Below are 25,210 nucleotides of genomic sequence, written 5' to 3'. Positions count from 1 at the left end.
CACTCTCTGTGAGATCATCCTTATCAAAGAGAAACATTTGCAAGTTAATCTTTCATTCATTCTTGCAAATCATTGCTCTTTGACACTGTAGAATTGTGAGGAATTTTCCATTCTTTCATCAACTCTGTAGAATTGTAGAATCAAGATATTCACAGTCTACAATCACTCTTTATAGTCATATAGAAAGATTCAGGTCTGCAATTTATAATCACTCTTATTTACTAGAGTGATCTGACTGTTCTGTAGAATCACTCACAGTGTAAGTAAACCTCTCTAGAGTAGTATAAATATCTCAGATCTGTCTGTAGAATCTCATCTTCTTTTTTCTTTTTCTGTAACAGCTCTCATCCCCACAAACTGTGAGTATTCTCATTTATTCACAAAGTGTTTTCACTCAGATAACAGAGAGAGAGTGTTTCTGATAATATCTGTATATTGATTTAAGAACTTCTCAAGAATAAAAAATTTTTTTAATTTCAACATCTTTATAAACAATGTCTGGCTGCTGCTGAGCTTCTTATGAGTATTCCTGTGACTTCTCTGATTGCTTTTTACTGGCTGGTGGAGCAGGGGTGCCACTGCTCACAACTGTGCCTTCATCTCTCTCAGCCCTGTCATCACACCTGATCTTCAGGCCAGCAGCTCACTTCATCTCTTTCTCAGGCCAGCTCCTGGCTCTAAGCAGCACAGTCTCTTTCTTTGCTGTAAGTCTTCTCACAAGTAATTCCTTACAGATTCTAGCTGACAGTTCTTGTAAAGCTTCTAATGTTGTCAGTGTCTCCTGCAGCTTCATAGGCCTACAACCACTTTCTCCCTGCCTGCACAATCTCTGACCAGGTATATGCAAATATGCCTAGGTTCTCTATCAATGATCCTCGCGCCGCGGCGCATTTCCACAATCCCATTGTCAATGAGAGATGGATTTCTGAGTATCTGCAAAATCTGAGTAATCAAGGCAATGCAAATGCTATGAATTTACAACAGAAGTTGATCTGAGCAGATGAGCCTTCTCTCTGCATTCTCATTATTTTCAGGCTGAATACTTCAGCACAACTGAGAGAGTGAACACAGCTTCACAAGAGATATCTGATCACACACACAGATAACCAGTCTTCAAGGCCCTGCTGCAACTGTGTGTGCTCTGGTGTTCAGCTTCTCTGAAGTCTGTGCATTTCTGACAGTCTTCATATTAAATGTAACAATTATCTGTACTGCAGGCATGATGCTCTCTGCTTCTTTGAAGAAGAAAATTGATAGTTGTGAGAGAATTGAGTGTTATGAATGTTGATGATGTGAGTGTGAGTTTTCTTTATTTTTTCTTTATTAATCTCTAAATTGTATTTGTGACTCTGTTTGTTTTCTTGTTTTTTAGCTTTAATAAGAACATGTTTTCTTCTTCTCTTGTGTACACTGCAGACTGTTCATCTCAGTAGAAACTCATTATCTTATAGACTAGAGTTTGTAAATAACAGTGTTAATATCTTTATCATAATCAGGTTCTTAGTGAAGACTGTGTCATTCTGACTTATCAGAATTTGTAACATGAAAGTCATGTCTCAGCTTCTACAGATATCTTATCTGTCTGAATGATTTTCAAGTGAACTCATTCATCTTGTCAGAATACTCTTATCACTGAATCTTGAATCAGAGCTTGTGATCTCACTTCTCTGAGTCAACAATCTCTTTGATCTGATATTCTCTTTCACTCTCTAGTGCTTCACAGACAGAGTGATAAGTCACAGAGTTCTCTTCTGAGAATTTCTTGTATTCACAGAGTAAAGAAACATGAAAAACATTGTATATCTGCAACTCAGATGACAGTTTCAATCTGTAGAACTGCAAGCTAACTTTCTTCACAATCTTGCAAGGCTCTGTCTGCAAGAGATTCAGCTTCTTGCTAGATCTTCATATGATGATGTTTTCTAGACTCAGTCAGACTCTATCATCTTTCTTGAACTCTTTACAATGTGCTTGAAGTCATAGTATCTCTTCTGATACTCTTGAGCCTTTCTTAAGAATTTGTAAGCTTTCTCCCAGATCTTCTGAATTCTCTCAGCCTGTTCACAGGCATCACTACACTCTATAGTGTACTCTTGTGAATTCATCAAGATCATCTGTGAATGAGTCTCAGTGAGCATCTCAAAGAGGGTTTTATCTGTGCTGACATGCTTTGAGTTGTTGTATATAAACTTTATAAGTGATAATCAATGCACTCAGTCATTCTGATTGTAATTGACAAAGCACTGCAGATACTGTTTCAATATACTCATCAGATGTTCTGTCTGATCATCTGTCTGTTGATAAAAAGCTGTGCTTAGATCTCATAAGATCTTCAGTATAGTTATCAGGTCAGACTAGAACTCTTCTGTGAAGATTGATTCTCTGTCTGAGACAATGTTCACAGGCAACTCATGCAATCAGATCACATTGTGAATGAAGATATAAGTCAAATCCTTTGACTTCAAGTTCTTGTGAGTGAGTATAAAGTGTGCTATCTTGATGAAGTGATTCACTATCATCAGCACACTGTTAAAGCAGGTATCATATATGTTCTTGCTTTCAGAGAGACTCATAAGAGCATTTATTTCTAGCTGTTCTCAAGGTTTCTGTGAGATGAATAGAGAAGTAAGTTCTTCATATGATCTGAACTGCACTACTCACAAATCCTGATAAACAGTATATAAATTCACTATCTTCTTCACAAGTTCTCATATCTTTGATCAGAAGTATTTTCTTATAAGTAACTCATGAGTTCTAGTGTCTGTAAAATGACCTACTAGAGAAGAGTTATGATGCCTTTTGATGAGTTCTACACATAGAAACTCATTCACAGGCACATAAATCCAGTCCTCTCTTTGCAAGAGGTTATTTAAGTCTCTTCAATTCTTTGTTTCTGCAGGATTGATCTCTGCTGTGAGCAGTTTCTGAATATGCTGAGCATATTTATTCTTCAGTTACAGTTCAGACAATCTGAATAGAAGATCTTATGAAGACTTATACTCTGTTTCTTCTTGCATCAGGTCTTTCACAGTGCTTCTCAAAGCCTGCAAACTCTTCAGATTATAGATACTCTCTTCAAGAATTCTCACAGAGATCTTCAGAGTGTTAACTCTCAGTGTTGTAGAGAGTAGTTGTGCAGGCTTCTTTTCTCTCTTCTTCTTCTTCTCTCACAGGGGATTGAGAGACTCTTCAGTCAATCTCTTCACAACACTCAGTCTGAGTATTCTGTGAAGCTTTTCTATCTTCTCTAGTCTCTCTATGTCTGTCACCCTGGTCTTCTTAACATAGTCTAGTCTGTGAGAGAGTCTGTTCACTGAGTTCTTAGTTCTCTTGATATGTTCTATCTTGAATCAGAACTCACTCAGTCTCTGAGCTCAGTAAATCTGTCACTGCAAGAGTTTCTTGATTGAAGTAAACTGTTATAAGCTGTCATAATCAGTTCTAACAGTAATCACTGTTACAAGGTTCTCAAAGTAGTGATATCAGTGATGAAAGAATTTCACTATCATGAGAAGCTTCTGATCATGAATGTCATAGTTGATCTCTGCAGGTTGCATCTTCTGTGAGAAAAAGACTACTGAAACTCAGTTCTCATTTGACTGTAGTTGTGAGACTATTTCTGAAATTGTAAAGAAGAAGATATCTGTCTTCAATCTGATTAAGAGTAAGAAATCAAAGTGAAATAGTATCACTGTATTTATGAATATCTGTTTCAATCTTGCAAAGATTCTGTGAGCTTCTGAGATAAGAAAGTTCTCACAGTTCTCTCTTCTCAACAACCTTTTCATTCTCTATTCACAGAATGACTTCTTCTTATTTTCACTCTTCAGTATGTCTGTAAGGATCAAGAAGATCCTCATAAATACAAAGATAAATCATTTATAGAAATTCACAAAGCTCAGAAAGATCTGAATCTCATGAATACTAGTTGACTTCAGTCATGATAGAATAGTCTCAATCTATGAAGATTTCATCTGAATATCATCTGCAGTGATTACATATTCTAGGAAATTAATCTGATGAGCACTGAAGTTGCACTTCATGAGCTTAATATACAGTTCTGCCTCATCTAAGGCCTTCAACATGCTTTGCATATGCTCAGTGTGTTCTTTCTTCTTCATGAAGTACATCACCACATCATTCAGATATATTATCACAAAGATATTCAGATATACATGAAGTGTTTTATTGATGAAAGACTGAAATGCTGCAGAAGCATTAGTCAGATTAAAAGACATCACTAGATATTCAAATAATTTCAGTGTGATTCTAAAGACAGTCTTTCATTCATTCTCAGACTGTATTCACAGCTGTGTATATACATTGATTACATTCAGTTGTGTGAATATGACAGCTCCTGTGAGACAGTTGATCACATTCTCAATCAGAGACAGAGAGTAGCAGCTCTTTATTATCTTGAAGTTCAGGTCACAGTAATCTACACACAATCTGAGATCTTTATTCTTCTTCTTCACAAATATCACAGAGACTCTCACAGAGGTCTGTGAAGATTAGATGAAGTCATTCTTCAGATTCTTCTTCACATAGGTCTGTAAGACCTCTGTCTCATGATAAGAGAGCTTATAGATTGATTCTCAGAAGGGTTTCTGCTCTTCTATCAAATCTATTATCAGATTCTTCTTATGATGAGAAGAAAGCTCAGCTGCCTTAGCTGGGCTGAACATCTCTGTGAGATCTCAGTATTTCTCTGATATCTGAAGCTCAGTTTTCATGACTGCAAGGTTCTCAGACACTTACAAAGTTATTATATAGATGAGCTTATCTTCTCTAATCAACTCTACAGCATCAACTGCTTCTATCTCTGTGAGTGAGTCTGCCAACACTGATCAGAAGTATAAACCTGACTCACAGACAGCTATGTATAAATTGTGTCTTTGAAGTCATGTAAGTCTTAAATACATGTCATCTGTGATGTCTGTGATAATCACAGTTTCTGTAAATCTTCTCCAGGTTTCAGAGAGATCTTGCAATTCAAAGATGACTCTTGTGAGTCTCTCAGTTCTCAGGTCTGAGTTCTCACACTCTGCTTGTTGCAAGAGCAGGTTCTCAGTCTTCATCTTTCAGCTCATTCACTCTGTGAGCTTTAGAAACATCACAGTGACCTGGGATTCTGAGTTCATCAATGCTTTCCATGCTTGCAGAGCAGTAGTATCACAGCACAGTCTCTCTCTGTAAGCAAGCATTTTCATTGAGAGAGCAACAGATTCAGATGTCAGCTTCAAGACTCTTAAGAAGACTGTTACTGACTCTGTCCATGACTTCTCAAATTCCTATTTTGATTTATCCAGACAGTTTGTGCGGAGATATCCTGATTTAGAACAGATGAAGCAGAGTTTCTTTTTCTTGATCTCTCTGTTGTGCACTCTGTTTACAGAAGCTTATGAAGCTCTCTCTCTCTGCTCAGCAGTCAGACACAAACCTCTCTGTGTCTTGTCATCTTTTTCTGACAAACCTGTTCTCTGTTGTCCTGGCCCTTGCAGGGCCAGTTGATGATTCACTCTTCACAGGTCTGTGACTCTCACAGTGATCTGCAAGCAATGAATGAGAGTCATCAGTTTCTTCAGAGTCAAGGACTTAGAGCCTTGCTCAATAAGCTTGTTCTGCATGCCTTTATTCAGTCTCTTTGTAAACATCATTATTCAGGTCTTGTTTCAGGGCCCTGTTTTCACAGGTCTCAATTTGTATCATAATTTCATGAAGCACTGTGAGTAGTCTTCATCAGATTTCTTATCTCTTTTCCTAATATTGATGATTACAGCTCAGGTGTTCTCTGTTCAGCTCACAGAGTCTCTCAACTTATTCTCTAGATAGGTCTTGAGAACAGATCATCAGAATCTCTCATGATCATTCTCTAGATAATTCAGCCAGTCCTTGACTTCAGTGTAATAGAGGCCTGTCATCATGTAGATGACAGCTTCTTCATCTTCCATGTCACACAGCTGGGCTTGCAAGTCAATTTCAAATACAAACTCACAAAAGCTTTTATAGATTGTGGTTCAGTAGATGGTCTTAAGTGGTCATGACTTGAGAAAGTTTCTTTTCAGTTCACAGATGTCTCTGAAGATCATGTCTAGAGACTCAGTTCAAGAGTGTTTGCAGACAGTAAGCATTTCTTATAGAAAAATAGCTTGATTCTGTGAGAGATGCTCAAGAATGTTCTTCACTGAGATTGATTCATTCATGAGTTCAGAGAGTTTCCCTGTCACAGATGCAGAGAATGATGTTCTGTGAGTGATTGATAAGTTCTCTGAGACTTCTTTCACAGGGGTTATTCATGATTCAGATGACTGCTTCTGAGTGCCTGCAGTAGAGTTTGCAGGGGTTGAAGCACACAAGTTTCTAGTTCTTTCAGTCATAACAGGCAGTTGCTGACTGACTGAGCTTGAAATGTAAGAATAAGTGCTCGCAGGTGATTATTCAGGTGTTTGCAGCTTGGCATGATATGTACTGTTAACTACTAGAAGTGTTCATGATAGAAAGATAAATGTAGAGATCAAATGTATAATAGCATTCAAGCTGAGTTATGAATAGTATTCATGAACTCCAGTCTATATAGTTGTGTGTAGCCAAGGGCCGCTAGCCCTATTGATTATGTGAGAGATAGAAATAGGGGTAAAGAATCCGCAAGGAGCGGGATTTCTTACATCTAACTACATGAGTTACACTAAATGAATAAATTGAAGTGATACGTGACTAGAGTAGATGTAGTAATCATTAATAACTAAGTGCATCATCTGATCTTATTACATAATCATGACTCCGATCTCATATAATACAGTAATAATCAGTTGATAATTGACTTTCAATCTTTCAATTCACTCATTTATTCAGCTTATTAATCAATCAAAGCATGTATAGCTAATTCATAATTAATTAAATAAACAGATAAATTTATATAGAATATAAAGAGATATTTTACAGAATTTTAAAATATATTAAGATAAAAATATTTAATAATTAATTTTAAATTGATTTTGAATTGATTTTGAATTGATTCTGAATTAATTATAGTAATAAAAATAGATTTAATCTGTATATTTAAGTAATTAATAATTAATTGAAAATCAGTTAATAATCAATTCAGTATTATTATTAAATTCAAGAATAATTTCAGTATTAAATTAATTTTGAATTGATTTTGAATTGATTCTGAATTAATTGTTAATTAATTATAGTAATAAAATAAATTCAATCTGTATATTTAAGTAATTAACAATTGATTGAAAATCAGTTGATAATTAATTCAGTGTTATTATTAAATTCAAGAATAATTTCAGTATTAAATTGATTTTAAATTGATTTTAAATTGATTTTGAATGAATTATTAATTAATTATAGAAATAAAATAAATTCAATCTGTATATTTAAGTAATTAATAATTGATTGAAAATCAGTTGATAATCAATTCAGTGTAAATTATATAAATACTTACTTTATTATTAAATTCAAGAATAATTTCAGTATTAAATTGATTTTAAATTGATTTTGAATTGATTGTAGAATTGATGGTAAATAATTAAGAAAGAAAGAGTGGTTTCAAATTACAAGACAAGATGTATTGAGCAAGGTCAGATAGTGATAAACTGGCTGACAGAACAATGAATTTTATATTTAATTTCATTTGATCTGATCTCATACATTTCTTGACATGAGTCTCACCAGAATCAAGCCTTAAAAAAATCTGAAAATGAATCATTTCTGAGAGAAATGATATGAAAAATGACCAGATTTAATTCAAGAACAGTGAAATGAGAGTAATTTCTCAGAATAAACTGTGAAAGATGATCATTCTTTCAAAATCAGAATAAGACTGAGACTGAAAATTAAAATCAATCTCATTTAGTTTATTCAGTGATTGCTTATATAATCAGAATTTGATAATAATTATTGATAATACTTATGAAATAATTAAATACATTCTTATATAAGGTTATTCTTTACTTTTTTATAAAAACTACACTTCTCTGATATACTGTGATCAGAGATATTAAAGTATCTAATAATTTTATATTTTATAATCATGAGTTTCTTGATTATTGCTTCTTATAATTGTTCTCAGTGATAGTGATAAATATCTTAACTTGAGTTGAACTTTCACTTCATTCTCATCTCTGTCAATGAAATTATTAAAATATTATATATCATCAGTACAACAGTTGAATATGTACTCTCAATAATTTTTTATAACTCTAGAATTGATTTGATGTGTAAATTCATCAGATTATCTTGAAAATAGCAGTTAAATTCAGTTTTATAAGTATGTAGTTTTGCCTGATTTTCAGTTATAATTAATGTATATAAGTTCTGTTTCAAAGTTAGTATTATAGTTCTATGTGATATAAAGTATTATCAAAGATCATTACTTACTAGAGAATTGTATTTCACTGTCTTCACATCTTAAACATCTGCTTGTTCAAATCTCTGATAGTTGATATTATAGTAGTCTCAGACTAATTTAATATATGAGTCTCATTTCTTCTCTGTTCAATCTTGAGAAGTGTAGATATTAACTTAATAAGAGAGATCTAGTAGAGCTGCTACAGTATAGTACTCTGTAAAAGATTGTTCAATTTTACTGTAGTAATATATCAGTTTATCTCTTACAGTAATAATAGTCTACACTATAGTATCATTTCAGACTGAATTTCTTTTTAAATGATTCAACTGCTTCTTAAGATAAGTAAATAGACTATTATATACTCATCAGACTGACTGCAGTATTAATATATAAGTGATTGAGACTGTCTTTATTATGTTATACAACTGAAACAGTAAATTAATTATATATTTCAACTAAGTTCACTTTATATTAGAAAGTTTCAATATCTGAATCTTTTCTCAATTACAGTATTATACTCAATCATTAATTATCTGATATAATTAAAGAGTCTGAATAGTTATCTTATATATTGAACTTTATTATATTTTAATATTCTGTATCATATTCAATGATGTGACTGATTTATTTATTTATTAAATATTATAAAATTATTATTGTTATTTAAAGAAGATATAAATTGTATTAACAATGTTTTAAATCTGTGATATTTAAATTATTAATCAATCTATTCAAAATTAACAGTAATATTATTAAAAAGTATTATTAAAAAGTAATATTAAAAAGTGTTATTAAAAAATATTATCTTTTACAAAGTGAATATAAAAGTTACTTATGTAATCACTTTCATCTCATTCTCATCTCAAGAATCAGTCATCTTATTATTCTTTATCTCAATTTTAAGATTCTTTATCAGTGTTTATATCACAAGTTAAATTATATAAGTAATATAGAAAATATGATCTTATTTATCATTTCAGAAATACAAAGCTAATTTTTACTCTAAGATCTTCATTATAGTGTAGTTATTCACAGTATTATCAGTTATAATTGTAAGAAGACTAAGACTAATATCTTAATAGTTATTTTTAATCATAGTTATTAATATCTCTGCTATATAATTCTCAGTATGACTACTGATCAATGATTTAAATTCAATTAATATCTCTTGATAAGTTCAGTTCTCATCAATATAATAATATATAACTCTTATAAATGTAAGATTGTTTATACTAGTTCATGCACTTACTATAAGAGACACTCTTCAATAATTCTTCAACTCTGATTCTAGATATTGTATATTGACTTTGTAGTATATCTCAAGATTGAATTAAAGACAGAATCAATGTGAAATATGAAGATTTGAATTAAGTATTTAAAGAAGTGTTCAGAATTCAGAGTTTTCAATTAATCAAAGAGAAAGATTCAGAGATATACATATATAAACTAATTATTTACAGAAGTTATTAGATAAGAGTTATGAAATCTGAGTACTGATACATGATTATTTTCACATGATTTTCTTCAAATTAGAAAGTTAGTATTACTAAAAATCATTATCTGATAGAGTAACTTATCAGCTTAGAAGTAATTTTCTGATTATTTTTCTTTTATTATCTGCATTCTGATAACTACAGATGTCAAGAAATTCCTTCAGAGTTATAATCAGTTTATAATAAATATTTCTAAATAAAGTTACAGTAATTGTAGCAGAGAGATGACTCTTCAGTAATCTGCAATACAATCTGTTAATAATTATTTCATAGTTCATCTCAGTGTTTATATTGAGTTTTACATAACTTTCATGACTTCAGATGTCAAGAAATTCCTTCAGAGTCATAATCAGTTTATAATAAATATTTCTAAATAAAGTTACAGTGATTGTAGCAGAGAGATGACTCTTCAGTAATCTGTAATACAATCTTTTATTAATTATTTCATAGTTCATCTCAGTGTTCATGTTGAGTTTTTCATAACTTTCATGACCTGAAATCAGATATGAAGAATGAAGTGATCATTCATTATAATTAAAAGAGAGAATTCTGTATTGAATTATAAATAATATAAATTTTGTGATTCACAGTGATTTCTTGAAGACTTTATAAATCTTCAATAGAAGTAAAAGAAGTAAAAGAAGTGAATTTAGAAGATATAATAATAATTTAAGAAAGATAATAATTTATTTTCAATAACTGATTACTGATGTGTGTAAGAAGAATTAATATAAGAGAAAATAATCTTATTTCTTAGCTTAGTTATAATTTTAGTACTAACTCAGATTGAATGTCATCAATGTATAAAAGTAAATAAATAATCTTGATTAATCTCTGTCATATTTCTTGAAATATATTAATATTGTGAAAGAGAGTATTATCAAATTACATTATTAGATAATATTATTAAAAATATATTAATATTATAAATATCAATATTGAAAAAATGTTGATACTTATACATTCTAGTGATTTGTAAATTATAATAGTTGAATATATATATATATATTATTCCTGATATTGATAATTGATTACAATTTGTACAATAATTTTTGAAAACTTAAAATTAATTTCAATTATTAACTAATAGTTACAAACTTATAACTAATTAATATAAAAAGAAAAAAACTTTTTCTACTTATTATCTTTCTTCTCTTTCTCATTCTTCTTATTATTCTTTATAATTCACTTTTCATTCTTATTCTTCTTCTTCTTCTTCTTATCTGAGATAATAATTATCTTAAAATCTCTCTCTGCTGTCTTCTCAGAGAAGAGTTCTCACTGCTCTCTTTCAGCCAGGTCAATCTGTGTCTCAAAATCCTGCATTTTCTGATCTACTGTCTCAGATTTCTTCTCAGTGATAAGCAGATTAGCATGTTCAGAGAGCAGAGCTGTCTTCTCAATAGTCTGAATTATAAAGCATATTTGAGATCTAAACAAGGTCTCAATTCTCTTCTTCTCTATCAGCTTCTACTAATCAATTAGAGAATAGATGTATTATTAAAAATTGTTATCTCTTAATAAAAAATTTATCAGCTTTAACTTCTTTATCTCTTACTTGAATATCTTCTTAATCTTCTTCTACTGCTGCTTATTTATAGTAATACTCTTCTTCTCTCTCTCTCTCTTTATTTTAATCTAAAATCATTCTCAGAACTTCTTCTGATCTCACTAGTACTATATAAAACTCTTCACTATCTTCTTTTTCAATCTCTCATAGATGACATTATCTGTATTATTTCTATACTTAGTTCAGTTTAAATCTATTATAAGTGTTACTTAAAATTATTATCATTCTACTCTCTTACAGAGTCTCTTCAAGATATTATAATGTATCTTATAATCTATCTTCTTACACTTAAATCCCTTCTTCTTCTCTCTCTTCAATCTGTGACAGTGCTCACACATCTTAATGATTCACAGAACTGCAGAATATTTAGAGAAGAATAATATAATTGATTATAATAAGTATTAAGAGAGAGTTAAGACAGAGAAGATAGCTAGTAATAACATAATAATAATAATGATAATAATGATAATGATGATGATAATAATAATAATAATAATAATAATAATGATAATAAAAGAGAGAGTGCATCAGAATATATTATTAATTTATTAAATATAAAGAGATAAAGAAACTATTAATAGCTTTCAGAGATGTACAGAAACAGCTACAGTGTTATATAGTAATATTATCTTCATTTAATATATACACTATTGATATTTTTTATATACAGTTATTATATAATCAATATTAGAAATATATACAGAAAACAGATCTTTATCACTAGAAAGAATAATTACAGTGATTCTCTGTTTTTATATTATAAAGATAAGTTATTCTTATTTCTTTCTTCTCTCTTTTCTTATCTTCTTCAACTCATCAATAAGTTCAAGCTGATATAAAAACTATTAAAACACTCTTAGAAACTCTTAAATTAAAGAGTATAGACTAATCAAATTTTAAATGCAGATAAATCAAATTATATTCAATAATACTAATTATTCATTTCTCTCTTAATAAAACAATAGTTGTATCTTTCTTCTCCCTCTTCAAATGAAACATAGTCTGTGAAAAGTGAGTATCATGTCAGATTATAATGATCAACATAATCTCAGCATGCAGAGCTGTATATATACAGTATGTACTGAACTGAGAGACTGTATGAGTTACAAACTAATAGCAGCATCTCAGAGAGAGTCATACAGTGTGAGAAAGCTGTAACTCTCAGTTATATACACAGAGAATGAATTACTTCAGTAAGTGTATATACATTGTATAGAAGTAACACTTTTTAATAATACTCAGTCTCTAATATTATGAAAATAAAGTCTCTTCATGAGATATGTTTTTATCAGAAGTTACAGAATCTTATATTTCTTAAGATTATCTTCATACATCTTATCTATGAAATCAATGAAGAGAATCATTGATTTCAGTATTCTGTTCTTGATATTATTCAAGTGACAGCAGAGTTCATTCTGATCACACTTTTTAAGTGTATATTTTCTAATTATTCACATTTATACTGATATATACTGATTATTTATTAGAGAATATTAAGATAGTAAGTCATCACAGCTGTGTTACTCTCACTGTGAGAAATACACAGTTAATGATGAATATTGTAAAGACTCTGAAAAGTGAGTATTTTAAAGATACTGCAGCTCTGTAATCTTGATTTTTTTTAATTTTTAATGTTTAATTTTTTCTTTTTCTTTTATTTTTTTTTTCTTTCTCTTTTTTTTTCATTGTGATTTTTTCTTGTTTTTATTTTGTTTTTTATTTTTTGTTTTTTTTGTGTTTTATATTTTTTTATAATTAAAATTATATGAATTATAATTTATATTTAGAAAAGTAATAATATTTAGTAATACTCTCTATTAAATTTTCAACAAATGAGTACTATATTATAATATTATGTAAGTGAGAAATAATTTCATGATCTTATTTAATATTATTCTCAAGAATGAGATCAGAATGAAAATGTAACTAAGAATTTAAATATATTCTTTATCTGAGACTAGATTTTTATTTGAAAAGTGAATCTGAGATCTTTAAGATTTGAAATAATGTGATTTGAGATCAATATAATAAACACAAATCATGATCAGAAGTAATACTTTTAGATAATATAATAACTGTAAAGTTTGATTCTGATTTCAGACACGGTCACACGGTCAGTCTAAGCTCAGATTATTTTCAGTTATTTTCATCAATATATTCATGAAATAATATATTCTTCTCTTCTAAATGTAATGAGTTTTGAAAGAGAATTCTTATAAAAGCTTGATACTTTTTCTCAAAAGTGTTTACTGTATATAATTCATTCTGAAATTTATATTCTAAGATTGAAAGCTTTGCTACACTTCTTGTTTTAATATAGTTAAAGTCTTTAAACACTTCTTTTTCTTATACTTCTTTAAGAAATTTTTTCTAGCAGTCTGTTTTAACTCTTTTAATATCTGAAAAATATTCATTTCAGATAATTATGAACTCTTTATCAGATATTAAGTTTTTCTTTCAATCTCTTTTACAGTGATTAATTACTGTTTTTTAGAAGTGATATTCTTATTTCATTAAGATTTGAAATACTCAGAAGACTTTTTCTTTGAAATATTTTCTCTAATATTTGTTAGAAGAATAGATGTAATCAGCTTTACTCTATTTTCAAGTGTTTCATTTGAGATATCTTGACTCTGATTTCAAGAGAGCTCACTCTGCTTTTCAGATTTCAGCTGTTTTACACTTTCTTTAACTACTTTTCAATCAGCTTTTTCAAAGTTATACTGATTAGAGAGAAGAGGATTTTAACTTATTTATTTTTCACTCAGTTCAATATTAAATTGAATGATCTTATAATCTGAGTCTGAGATCTTATTTGAATTAGTAAATCAGTTTAGAAGTCTTTTTTCAGTTAGATTTTATAATATGAAAGTTAAATCTATAATAGATTTCTATTGAATATCTTTTCTCAAGAATGTTTGTTAATGAGACTTATTAACTAAATCTATTGAATGTTTAAAAGTTCATTCAATCAGTTTATCTGCTCATACTGCTATTATTATTATTATTATTATTATTATTATTATTATTCTTTCATTATACTTATTAAGTTATATACAAGCGGAGCTTATAATGAGTTCTTGTATGATATTGAATACAGATCAAGTATTGATTATACAGAAGAAAATACAGATATTAAGATTATGTCAAGATAATAAGAACATAGAAAAATACAAAGAAGTGACAATTAGATACATATGATAATAACCTTTCAGCTCAGAAATATAGAGTGATTCTTTGAAGTAATTTATACATCTCTGTATTTATTAGAAATCTGAGATACTTGAGTTTCAGATTTAATGTATTCTCTGTAGATTTCAAACTTATTACTGCTCTTCTACATTCTGAATTTCATCAGAAATGATGTGCATTGAAGTCTTCTATAATTGTAGAGTTTTTTAAGAGAAGTATATTTAAAAATTCTCTATCAATTATTCAGATATTATTGTTTTCTTTCAATAACTTTTTATTATAAATATTTATAAGTTTAATAGTATCAAACTCATTCTCTTTATCTACAATATCACTCACTAGAATATCAGAGTCAGATATAATATCAAATCTCAGATTAAATTAATATCTTGATCTTTTTCTTTTATTCATCACTACTCTTCATTTTATCTCAGATTTTACAGATTAAAAGTAGTAATAGCTTGAATAAGAAATAATGTACTTTTATGATTCAGAAGAATGTACGACCGTCAGATAATAACGCGGCCGCTTCTGAACTTGCTTACAAGTGTAAAGGGGATATAGCAGCCGCTAATTAATTTAGCATATAATATTATGATATATAAGAAGCCGGTGTACACCTGTAATCATATGCTGGCTTAAGAAATCTTTGAATCATATCTGATAGCATGTCTAAAAACTGGTGAGAAGTGCAGGCTTCTTCAGAGTATGATAATTCTGTCTATGAAGTGATTTGTAGTTATCATGTCAGTGTGATTCTAGAATGTCTCAAAAGATAGTGTATAAAGAGCAGTGAGTGAAAGAGCATCTGATTGATGCTGCTTCACTTATTGAGGGAAAACTCCACACTCAGGCGAATGCCATGTATGCGAATAGATGAGATGTGAGAAAAGAAATGAGAGTGATGAATCAGATTCAAAGAAGACTGCTCTTCACTCAAAGAGATAAAAGAAGAAGTGGCCACCATCAAAGTCATATGATGATACCAGAAATCATATAATAATACAGTGATATAACAATAGACATTATACAATTAATGAGAAATCACTGAAATGAATATCTTTTCTAGCTGATACAAATAACACTCTTCTCTGCTATCTGAATCAGAAGATATGTAGAACCTCTCAGAGAGTTTACTTAAAGCAGTAAGAAAAGCAGCTGAAATCACTGAACTGAAATCAAAGCTCTGTACACATATAAGAATTCTAAACAAGATTGAGCCCTTGCATATACAGTGACAGGCTGAGACAGAAGTCAAACAATAATTGACATTCACTGCAGATAAAGCATTCACTATGAAGAGCTTCACTGATGCAATCATGATCATTAATAAGAATAGAGAAAATCAGATCTTAGACCTGCAGTAGAAGTTTAAATATTTATATAGACAGATAACTACACTGAATCTGAAGATCTTATCATAATTATTCACAATCTCTTCAGAAGTATACATATTATCAGAGACTGCTGCACAGAATAAGAATCTGAGCATGAGATACATCAAGCTGAAAGATCTGCTGAAGTTATTAAACTTCAATAATAACTGAAAAAATAATACTGTAATCAGCTGACTAAGTTAAATATAATCATATTATCAGATTGAATATGAACTCACAGACAGACAGTTAACAGAATTTTAATAAGTCTTAAGATCTGCTGCATTTCTATATGAAAAAGTGAAGTTATTATAAATAACTAATAAAAAGATGAATCTTACAGACCTGAAGTAATATTCATTTTCATAAATATAAAATGAGTTTTTCAAATGAATCTTGCACAACTTTGAGAAAGTAAATGTATAAGACAAGTATTACAAATACTTCACTAAGTATAGATAAGTGAGTAATCTTACATCATACTTCACACACTTCAGCTTATACTATCTTGTATTGAATGAAGAGCTTTCAACATCTTTCTATTTACAGATCTTCATTCATGATCTTACATCTGAGTTGAGAGTGAAATGAAAATGCTTAATCTCACAGTCAGACACAGTGAAGAAAGCATATAGTATTTTTATTATACAGAAATAAATGAGTCAATTATAACAGAAAATACTGTAATCAAGTATATCTCAGTGAAGAACAGATAATCAGACTTCTATAATACAAGTCACATATCTGAATACAATGAATCTAGATCTGAATATCATTATTAAAGCACTGAATTTTCTGAAAAAGAAATCTTCTAAGTGAAAATCTTGATATCACAAGCATCAAGCTTGCTTCAACTGTAAATGTCAAAATCATGATACACAACATTGCACTCAGAATGCACAGTCAAGAGAAGTAAGAAAGTTAAAAAACTAGCTCAATCAGTAAGCTTGAAGACACTCACTGATATTCTATAAAAAGTCTTCAAAGTGAAAGAGATGTCTGTATTAGATGATTCTCTGAATTCTGTGAATATAAAGAAGAAGCAGGCTTCTGAATAAGATACAGATGAGAATAATAAAGCAGATGCTCATCTTAATGTCTTGAGACCTGAAATATTAATGTATAAGAGACACTTGAGTAAGAATTAAGAGATGACTGAGCAAAGTATTAGTGAATACAGAAGCTTCTACACAATATATTGATGATTATATAATTTAAAGACTGAAAGAGATCTGCTGAGTGAAGAATCTCTGGTACATAAGATTATCTGATAACTAATATTTGATATTATCTGCAAGAGTAAGAGTTTTCTTACACTTCAGAGAATAATCTTGCTACATTTGAGTATGAGAGCTGCAGAATGTGAAATATGACCTTATTCTCAGACTTGATTGATTTCAAAGATTCAATTCACAGATTCAATGATGTACATGTTATATGCAGTTAACTGCTAGAAAGAAAACAGTTCATACAATTCTATCAACTGATATGAGAAGAACATTTCATGTCTCTGATATAGAAGAATTAAATCTGCTTATATATTAACAAGTAAAGAGAATGATCTGCAAGACCTCATCTGAAAGCATTCTATATATCATACAGAACTCAGAAGTGAAGAAAACCAAGATAAAGAATATATGAAAGAATAAGCATATGAAGAAGCTTCTGAAGAAGTATGAGAAGATCTTCTGAACAGATCTTTCATCAGAATTGCTGCCAGAATGAGAATTCATACATGAGATTAACACAGAGAATGTAAAATCAGTCAATCAGAATGCATACTCTCTGTTATAAACACATCTTAAAGAACAGAAGTATCAGATCACAGACCTTCTAGAACATAATCTTATACAACTCTCATCAAGCATGTAAGGCTTTTCAGTTCTATTCATGAAAAAGACAGATGAGAAGTGATAAATATATATCAATTATCAAGCACTTAATAAGCTTATAATTAAGAATGAATATTCACTGTCACAGATTCAACAACAGATAAATACAGTTGAAAACACTTGATATCTATCAAAGATCAATCTTCTCTCAGAATACTGATAGATCTGTGTAAATAAACTGTCAGTCTCATGAATCACATTTAATACACAATGAGAGAAGTTTAAATTCTTGACAATGTCATTCAGACTGATAAATATGTCTGTCATCTTTCAAACAATGATGAATATAATTCTTTATAAACAGAATGAAACCTCATATCTTGTGTATCTTGATAACATTCTAGTCTTTTCAAACTCATATAATAAACATCTGAAGCATCTTAATGAAGTGCTTATAACTCTGACAGAGTATAAGCTCTATATCAAATCAACAAAGTGTATATTTGAAATATGTGGTTCGGAAGAACATACGACCGTCGGATAATAACGCGGCCGCTTCCGAACTTGCTTACAAGTGTAAAGGGGCCATAGCGGCTGCTAACTAATTTAGTGTATGATATATAAGAAGCCGGCATACACCTGTAATTGTACCCTGACTCAAGCAACCTTTGAATCACATCTGATAGTATGTCTAAAAACTGGTGAGAAGTGCAGGCTTCTTCAGAGTGTGATAATTCTGTCTATGAAGTGATTTATAGTTATCATGTCAGTGTGGTTCTAGAATGTCTCAAAAGATAATATACAAAGAGCAGTGAGTGAAAGAGCATCTGATTGATACTGCTTCACTTGTTGAGGAAAAACTTCATATTCATGCGAATGCCATGTATGCGAATGAATGAGGTGTGAGAAAGAGAATGAGAGTAGTGAACAAGATTCAAAGAAGTCCACTCTCTACTCAAAAGAAGAATAAAAAGAAAGAGAGTGACCATCACTGAAGTTGTACAATGATAACAGAAATCATATAACAGTATAGTGATATAATGATATAGTGATATAATAATAGACATTGTACAATCAATGAGAAATCACTGAAATGAATATCTTCTCTAGCTAATACAAACAACACTCTTCTCTGCTACCTGAACTGAAAGATATGCAGAACCTCTCAGAGAGTTTACTCAAAGCAGTAAGAAAAGCAGCTGAAATCACTGAACTGAAATTGAAGCTCTGTACATGTACAAGAATTCTAAATAAGATCAAGACCTTATGTACACAGTGACATGCTGAGACAGAAGTTAAATAACAATTGATATTCACTGCAGATTAAGCATTCACTATAAAGAGCTTCACTGACACAATCATTATCATCAATAAGAATAGAGAAAATCAGATCTTAGATCTGCAGCAGAAGATCAACTGTTTATACAGACAGATGACTACATTAAATCTGAAGATTTTATCACAATTATTCACAATCTCTTCAGAAGTGTACACATCATCAGAGACTGCTGTACAGAATAAGAATCTGAGTATAAGATATATCAAGTCAGAAGATCTGCTGAAGCTATTAAGCTTTAATAGCAACTGAAAAAATGATGCTGCAATCAGCTGACTAAGTCAGATGTGATAATATTATCAGATTGAATATGAACTCACAGATAGACAGTTAACAGAATTTCAACAAGTCTTAAGATCTGCTGTATTTCTATATAGAAAAGTGAAGTCATTGTGAATAACTGATGAAAAGATAAATCTCACAGATCTGAAGTAATATTCATTCTTATAAATATAAAATGAGTTTTTCAAATAAATCTTGTACAACTTTGAGAAAGTTAATATATAAGATAAGTGTTATAAACACTTTACTGAGTATAGATAAATGAGTAATCTTACATTGTACTTCACATACTTCAGTTTACACTATCTTGTATTGAATAAAGAGCTTTCAATATCTTTCTATTTACAGATCTTCATTCATAATCTTATATCTGAGTTGAGAGCAGAATGAAAATGCTTAACCTCACAGTCAGATATAGTGAAGAAAGTATATAATATTCTCATTATACAGGAATAAGTGAGTCAATTGTAACAGAAAATACTGTAATTGAGTATGTCTCAGCAGAGAATGAGTAATCAGACTTCTATGATACAAGTTATATATCTGAATGTGATGAATCTAGATCTGAATGTTATTACTAAAGTGCTGAATTCTCTGAAAAAGAGATTCTCTGAGTGAAAATCTTGATATTATAAGCATTAAGCTTGCAATAACTGTGAATACTAAAATCATAATGTAAAACATTACACTCAGCATGCACAGTCAAGAGAAGTAAGAGAGTTAAAAAACTAGCAGAATCAGTGAGCTTGAAGATACTTACTGATATTCTATAAAAAGTCTTCAAAGTGAAAGAGATGCTTATATTAGATGATTCTCTGAATTCTGTGAATATAAAGAAGAAGCAGACTCTCAAATGAAATACAGATAATGAGAATGAAGTGAATACTCATCTCAATGTCTTGAGACCTGAAATGATAATGTATAAGAGGCACTTGAGTAAGAATTGAGAGATGACTGTAAAAGTGTTAGTGAACACAGAAGCTTTTATATAATATATTAATAATTATATAATCTGAAGACTGAAAAAAGTCTGCTGAGTGAAGAATCTCTAATGTATAAGATTATCTGATAATTAATATTTAATATCATCTGCAAGAGTAAGAGTTCCCTTGTACTTTGAAGAATGATCTTGCTATATTTGAGTGTGAGAGCTGCAGAATGTGAAATATAATCTTATTCTCAGACTTAATTAATTCTAAAGATTCAATCTGCAGATTCAATGATGTATATATTACATACAGTTGACTGATAGAAAGAAAACAGTTCATACAATTCTATCAACTGATATGAGAAGAACATTTCATGTCTCTGATATAAAAGAATTAAATCTGCTTACATATTAACAAGTAAAGAGAACAATTCACAAGACCTCATCTGAAAGCATTCTGTATATCATACAGAATCTGAAAGCAGAGAAAACCAAGATAAAGAATATACAGAAGAACAAGTGTATGAAGAAGCTTCTGAAGAAGTATGAGAAGATCTTTTAAACAGATCTTTCACTGGAATTGCTGCTGGAACAAGGATTCATACATGAGATTGATACAGAAGATGCAAAATCAGTCAATCAGAATGCATACTCTCTATCACAAACACATCTTGAAGAACAGAAGTGTTAGATCACTGATCTTCTAAAATATAGTCTTATACAATTCTTATAAAGTGTGTGAGGCTTTCCAGTTCTATTTGTGAAAAAGACAGATGAGAAGTGATGAATGTGTATCAATTATCAAGCACTCAACAAGCTTATAATCAAGAATAAATATTCACTATCATGAATTTGACAACAGTTGAATACAGTTGAAAATACCTGATATCTATTAAAGATTGATCTTCTCTCAGAATACTGACAGATCTGTATAGATGAACTGTCAGTTCTGTGAACTATGTTTAATACATAATAAGAAAAGTTCAAATTTCTGATAATATCATTCAGTCTGATAAATGTGCCTGCTATCTTTCAAATGATGATGAATATATTACTTTATAAATAGAATGAAATCTCATATCTTATATACTTCAATGACATTCTAGTCTTTTCAAACTCATATAATGAATATCTGAAGTATCTTGATAAAGTGCTTATAACTCTGACAGATCATAAGCTCTATATCAAATTAACAAAGTGTATGTTTGAAACAGAAAAGTTGAAGTTCATAGAATATGTAGTAAGTGATGATTATATACACCTTATTCTGAAGAAATTGAATGTCATAGTAAATTGACTGTAACTGAGAAATGTACATCATATACAACAGTTTCTTGAGTTAATCTCATATTACTGCAGATTTATCAAGGATTTCACACAAATATCTGCATCACTCTCAGATCTCTTAAGAGAAATGAATGTAAATCTGTAAAAGAAGAAGTTTTATTCAATTATCTGAAATACTGTGTGTGAAGAGGCTTTTCTCACACTGAGAGAATGTGTAATAACATTCTCAGTGCTTATTCAATCAGATTATGATAAATCTTTCTATATTGAGATAAATGCATTTAAATGAGCTATCAGAGACACTCTTCTACAGATAAGTAAGAGCAGCAAGCTGCACTCAGTAATATATAATAATAGAAAACTATCAGACACTGAGCTTAATTATTCAGTGCATGAAAAGGAATTGCTAGCAATCAAGCATACACTGATATTGTGAGATAGATATATTAACAACAGATATACAACAACAGTGATTATAAATCATAAAAGTCTTATCTATCTACAATCAATAATAAAATCTTTCAAACACTTAGTATGTTGAATCTCAGAGTTTCAAGCATACAATCTTTATATCAAATATCAAAAGAAATCAGATACTGTGATATCTGACAAGATCAGTCACAGATCTGATTTCATGAGTGAGAGTTCTGCAAATCAGATACAAGAAATATTCATGTTAAACATACTAAGAGAATGTAAGAAATCAGAATAAGTGAATGTCATGATCTCTTACTTGAAGAATGACAAGATATCAGATAACAAGTATCTTGCAAGAGTAGTAGAAAAGATGCTTTCAAACTTCAAGCTGAGAAAATTGAAAAACAACATTATACTTTACTGTGATCTAGAATACATAGAAGCTCTCTATCTAGAATTTTTATTTAGATATGACTTAGTAGCTCACATGCACAAGAAATTCAGTCACTTAGAAAGCTCTGAACTTATAAGCATACTTGAATTAAGAGTATACTGATCAAGCATGACTGAGAACATTCAGATGTATGCTTACAAGTGTCTGAATTATCAGATCATGAAAGAATCTAAGAAAGAGTTAGAATATGAGAAAGCATAATATCAGATGAAGTGTATAATACAACTATTCAAATGATAAGAAGTAAATCTCATAGACATATTACTGCAGATGTTAAATGAAAATCAATGAATAATAACTGCTATTGATTATGCTACTGACTGATCAGTTATAAAAGCAGTTTCAGAGATGATAGAGAAGATGATAATGAAGTTTCTATATAATGAGATCTATATCAACTATGAAATGCCGCGCGAGATTCTAACTGATAACAGTGTGAATCTTGTAGAAGAAGCAGTGAGGCATTTCATGAGCCAGTTACAGACAAGATATTATAGAACAACATCATATCATTCACAAATAAATGAGAAAGTGAAATGCTTGAATGAAATCTTGAGTAACATGCTGATAAAATATCTAGTAGACAAGTCTACAAGATTATGAGATGAATATCTTAGTCAGGCACTATTAATCATATGAATTCAGCAGTATACAGTCTTCAAGCATTCATCATTCTATCTGTTGTATGAATTGTATTCACACATCTCAGAGAATGCTTCAGAAAAGATGAAGAAGACAACAGTAGTTACAGATGCAGTAGTAGCAGTTACAGACACAGCAGTCACAGACACAGAATCAAGATTGAAAGAGATCAGCCATGCATGTGTAAAAGCTAATAAGTTACTTCTGAATCAAGCAATTCAATTGAAAAGAATATGAGACTCACTAGTTAAGAAATCAAGTCTCAAAGTGAGAATATGAGTTCTTATACACAATGAGAGTTCTGAGAAGTTTCAATCTAGATGATTTGAACTTTATAAAATACTCAAATCACATTCTCTAAGAACTTACATATTGAAGAAATCAGAGGAATAAGTCTTACACAACTTAATTAATAATTTATAACTTATAAAAGCAAAGATACAAGATCTAAGCAGATTATAATTATTCACAGCACTATTATCAGTGTTGAAAAAGAAGAGACTTACAATTAAAAAGTCTCATAAAGTAAGAGAAATCATAGACACTTATGAATCAGATAATCTTACTTATTCTGACCTTTTCATGATTATAACAAAAGAATGAAAAGAAATGAAGAAATCAGATAAACATCACACTTCAATAAGTGATAAGACTGTAGCCAGTTATATAATAATACACTGCAGACAGCAGGTGTAACACAGTAAAGAGCAGTCTCAGAGTGACAGACTTGTATATGAATCAGATTACAGAAGAAAAAGAGATTCAGAGTTGAATTTAACTGTTTATATCAGTTTAATTGTGAAGATCACAGAGAATGAACTATCTGAAACATCTGTGAATGCATGAAATCAAGCTATCTCAATCTCTGAGAACACTCAGAGATTGAGTGAGATTAGTTTCAATGAGCTGTTTACTGTAGTAGTCTGAGTGAGTGAAGAGAGACAGTATAATATATAAGACAGAATCATAAAAGATGAAAGCTGCTGAATCTAGTCACTGAACACTGTATTATATAGAGGTCATGTAAGAGTAGTGACTAGCAGATAAAGAAAAAGTATAAGAAAAGAAAAGAGATAATGAATTAATTATCAACTGTAAGAATCAGTCATAAAAGACAAATGTTATCATACACATCTCATTCATTTTCATATATCACATGTTTAATCTATTTTCAATATCACATCACTTAAAAAACATCAAAAAGAAAGGAAATCTCAAAACTCAAGATTTACAAGAAATTTAAGAGCTGTAAGCTACTCTTATAATAATATCATACATGTCTTCAATTCCTCTATCACTCTGTGTATAACATTAATGTCATTTATCACAAGATTGACTGGAATACTAATATAGAAATGCATACATATATGTATAGAGAAATTGAAGAAGAGTGTGAGACCTGCAGAATCAGAAGTCAAGAAAGAGAGAGTAAAGATAGAAGAAATGAAAGAAGAAGATGCAGGACTGAATAAATGACAGCAGGAGTCACTCAGCACTGAATACTTATAACTCAGTGTGTGTACAATCTTCCTCACAGAGAAGAGAGAGAAAGTAATGAAAGAAGCTTAAGAATGAAAGAAGATAGTCTCAGTGATATTATCATCTTCAATTAGAATGATCTCTGATGTCAGAGTAACTAAGAATCATTTTTAGTATATAAAAATCACAAAATCAGAGATGAGAATAGTTACTGAATAAATACTCACTGATCTTAGAGTTGTACATGTAATTACAACATGCATGAGACTTCTCAGAAAGAGAGAGAGAGACACAGAGAAATGCAGAAAGTAGAACACAGTATATGAACAGCTCATTCTTATAATAACATCTCAGATAAGATATACAAGTCTCACACTCACAGGTGTAAAAGAGTACAATATTCATATTCTCATTTCTGAAAACATGAATATTTTTTATCTGCATCATGAAGTCAGATAATAGATACTAGAGAATAAGCTGATACAGATCTATTATTCTGAAGAAATTCATCAGAGTGAATATCTCTATGATATTGAACTTTACAGTTATAAAAAGCTCTTTGA

The sequence above is a fragment of the Blastomyces dermatitidis genome (genome assembly GCF_000003525.1).
Source record: "Blastomyces dermatitidis ER-3 genomic scaffold supercont1.8, whole genome shotgun sequence".
NCBI lineage: Eukaryota > Fungi > Ascomycota > Eurotiomycetes > Onygenales > Ajellomycetaceae > Blastomyces > Blastomyces dermatitidis.
The sequence above is the reverse complement of the archived record's forward strand: the minus strand, read 5'-3'. Positions refer to the sequence as shown.